Raw genomic sequence first — 4163 nt, forward strand, 5'->3', positions numbered from 1 at the left:
GCCTCTCTCAAGTTGGGATGCTGCAGTGTAGTCTGGGAGTTGAACTTTTTCTGTAAAGAGCTAGATAGTGAATGTTTTAGGCTTTGCAGGCCATGCACCTGTGGGCTGTAGTTTACTGGAACCCTGGTGTAGCCTCAATACTCAATAACAACTGACAGCCTGGCACAGTGGCTCACACCTGTAATCCCAACACTTTAGGAGGCTGAGGTGGGTGGATCACTTAAGGTTAGGAGCTCAAGACCAGCCTGACCAACATGGTAAAACCCAGTCTCTACTAAAAATACAAAAATTAACTGAGCATGGTGGTGCATACCTGTAATCTCAGCTACTCAGGAGGCTGAGGCAGGAGAATAGCTTGAACCCAGAAGGTGGAGTGCAGTGAGCTGAGATTGTGCCACTGCACTCCAACTAAGGCAGCAAAGCAAGACTCTGTCTCAAAAAAAAAAAAAAAAAAACCCAAAAAACTATTTTTAAATTTGTTGGACTTCCTAAATTAGCAGATGTATGTTAAAAGTTGTCTTTCTGTCTCTCAATACACACGTGTCTAGCTTAAGGTAGTTTCTTTAGATGAGAAAAACCTATGATGTAATAAAAAGTAATGTGCTAAACTAACAGGCTAGAATCAGGTAATTTTACTAGAATCGAGTAATTTTACCTCACTCTTTCTGGAGGGTGGACCCATCTGAAGGGACCTGAGACCAGGTGAGGACTTTGGGAGTTACAGAGACAGCAGGAAGACTTTGGGTCTGCAAACGCCTTCCCTTTACTCTTTGATGCCCCGTTTATTGCCCTGGGTCCCCGTGGATTCCATGCCACCTTCCCAATCTTAGGAATTGTTATAACTGTGATACCTGTAAAGAAGAACCTGGACTCCTCTCATTAGACTTCCTCGGAGAAAGCTTTAGAGGGCACTAATTACTAGTACTATTATAGCTTTCTTACATGCCCTGTTTCTAACCTTTATTGAGGACCGTTTTCCCTCATTTGTAGGACTAATTCAGATGCAGCTGTATGTCCTTTATCATTACTGTCAGAGTGATGAGTGAGATTTTAAAATTTTGCTCCTATTCCATCATTTTCAGGACAGCAGTTTCTCGAAAGTTGCTACTAGCATAATCTGATTCAGAATATCCCCAGAGGTTTACTCCGTAAATAAGTAAATGTCCTAGCCCCTTAATACACCTGAACTCGTCAGCTCCACCTGCATTAAGCTCAAAATGGAATGTCTGAAGAAGACCCCAGGTACCCAGGAAGGTGAGGCGGTGGGAAAGCAGGTGGATACATCCATAATGTAAGGAAGGACAGGCCCGAGGAAAGATCAGATCTCTCCAGGCACGTAGATTATGAAAACAGAAACGAGAATTGTAAATGGCAGATAATTTTGTCTGTTCACGCTAAGCAGGTTTAAATTAATAATAAGTAGAGTAAAAAATACGAAGCGTTTTAGGAAGTTATCTGTCCAAGGCTCCACTGGGGAACTATGATCAACTATAGTGCCTTGTATTTGTATCGAGTCTCCTAGAATGACTATATTTGTTCTACATTAGTGAATGAATTCTAAATAATAGAAATCAAATGCATAAAGAGAATTATTTTTCTTTAAATCCAATGAAAAGCCAAAAAGCCCTGACTAGGAATTCAAGTATTAGAAACATCAGCATTTCAAAAGTTACAACACCTTCATGTCCTTGCCTTAACTTCTCTCTCTGCCTTGAATGTCCTCTCCCCTGCCCAGTACAGTAAAGCCTAAGGTCAAGGTATCACCTCCTGTGTTGGAATTGGCCAGTCCTTCTTGTGTCTATCACTTCTCCCACCTTTGCTCTGTCTTCTAGAATGGCCCTTGGACACATCTTTATAGTTCAGGTGCCACTAATCTTTCCCTCCCGCTTTGCTTCCACCCCCAAAGATCGGGGTCTGTGTTATTCGTGTTATCCTTGGGGCTAGGAGACATACACTAGGCACTCAGGTTGTATGATAGTGAGAAGATAGCCTTTCTCCACCTATGCTCCCATACCTGTTACTTTTTTCCTACTGTGCACAGATAGGGAGTCTTATGGCAGTTTGTTCATGCACTCTGTCAACTCCTAACAGCGTTCTGCTCTCTCAACATTCTCACCTAAGTATGGATTGGCCTCTTGTTTGCAGGAAGATAAGCAAAGCCACAGTCTTGCATTATATGGCACAGCACACACCACGTACACTGCCATGTGGTCAACAACTGGCTAGTGCAATCTGGTCTGCAGCGCCCATTGCCCTGGCTCCCAGCCTCAGACCCACCATTCCCAATGCAGGTTTTCCACACAGTTCCTCCTGCAGCCCAGCATTAATTTCCTTTTTCTCTAATTCCTGGAAACGATCCCAGTAAATTTCAATCAACCAATTAATTTGGTGTTTTATCCTGTTTGCATGTGCACTTTAGCAAGCTTTGTAATTAATACTGGCCATAAAGTTATTATTTATGATTAACTTAGTATAGTTTGTTTATTTCTATAAAAAAGTCAAGCATCAGGTCCTTGATCAAGAATGTGACCTTCTATTACACTGTTGTTCCCATGAGTAAGTCCAACTCAATTTAAGTGATTCTCCATGAAACGTGCCTGGTTTGAAGACAACCCTTCCATCTTCTCATCATCCTTTTCACCTTGGCTATTAACAAAAAAAATCACTTGAACTTCAGACCGATGCTTTTCAGGCCCATCCCATGGTATCTGCCCTAATACAGAGATCCTTTGTCATTTAGTAACTAGATGCAGCCATCAAATTTTGTCCATGTTAATTTTGTTAATGTTAAGAATTTCTAATGCAATTCCTTTCTGAATATTCAGTGCCTTCTAGGATATTCTATTCTAATTTTCCTTACACTTCTCTGTTGATCCCCGTCACTTTTTCCACAGACATTTCTTTCCTCCTAACCATGGTCTCTGTGATGGGGTTACTGCAGAGTAAGCACAAATCAGCCATGATCTGAAATGTCTGGGAGATGTGCTGTCCTAGTGTGGATTATAAGTTCCTGGATTGCTGAGCCAGCGTCCAAAATAAAGGCTCAGGAGGTACAGCTATGATTTCAATGATTATATGTTCAGCGTGGTCAGAGAGGTGTGTGTTACAACTTGCTGATCCTTCGTGGCTCAGACAGTCTGCTCTCGGAGCTGTCTCACTTGGACTGATACAGGAGATCAAACCTGGCTGGAGAGAGTTTTGCCTCATTGGTTTCAGATAGCCTGCCCTCTAAGTTTCTGAAGGACTTAGGAAGGATTGGCATTATCAAGATAGTGTGTATGATTATTTTCTTTCATTTCTCCCTCATTTGAAGAGAGTCTTCATTTGGCCAAGGGGGAAATTCAAAGCATAGTTTGCTGTTCCACCACCCTTACCATTGTTTTAGCACATTGCCTTATTCTCTCTCACGATTTGGATCCATTTTCCTTTTATGAAGGAAATATACTTGTATTTTATTATAAGCTGCCTCAAATCTCTTTTTTGGAAAGAGCGAGGCAGGATTTAAACATATTGGCAACTTACGCAATATTAAGGACCCACTTAGTGGCAAAATTATTACGTGGAACGTGATTGTCCTCAAGCAACTTGGGCCACACACACCATACAGCTCACGCTCCTATCCTGCTCACATACCACACACACAGCTCACACCCCTCCCCCGCTCACACATCACACAGATCACACCCCTCCCCTGCTCACACACCACACAGCTCACACCCCTCCTCCTCACACACCACACAGCTCACACCCTCTCCCCCTCACACACCACACTCACACCCCTCTCCCGCTCACACACCACACAGCTCACACCCCTCTCCTCCTCACACACCACACAGCTCACAACCCTCTCCTCACACACCACACAGCTCACATGTCTCTCCCCCTCACACACCACACAGCTCACACCCTCTCCCCCTCACAAACCACATAGCTCACACCCCTCTCCTCCTCAGACACCACACAGCTCGCACCCCTCTCCTCACACACCATACTCACACCCCTCTCCTCACATACCACACAGCTCACACACCTCTCCTCCTCACACACCACACAGCTCACAACCCTCTCCTCACATAACACACAGCTCACCCCTCACACACCACACAGCTCACACCCCTCTCCTCACACACCACACAGCTCACAGCCCTCTCCTCCTCACACAC

General features: G+C 44.0%; 1 protein-coding gene across 1 annotated transcript in view; it reads left to right on the top strand.

Moving 5' to 3' along the window:
- The window catches only part of LAMC1 (laminin, gamma 1 (formerly LAMB2)), a 132706-nt gene that overhangs the window by 127122 nt on the left and 1421 nt on the right, over positions 1 to 4163 (top strand). The gene's annotated exons all lie outside the window — the stretch shown is intronic.

This window comes from Mandrillus leucophaeus, unplaced genomic scaffold (assembly GCF_000951045.1).
Source record: "Mandrillus leucophaeus isolate KB7577 unplaced genomic scaffold, Mleu.le_1.0 Scaffold484, whole genome shotgun sequence".
Classification (NCBI taxonomy): Eukaryota; Metazoa; Chordata; class Mammalia; order Primates; family Cercopithecidae; genus Mandrillus; species Mandrillus leucophaeus.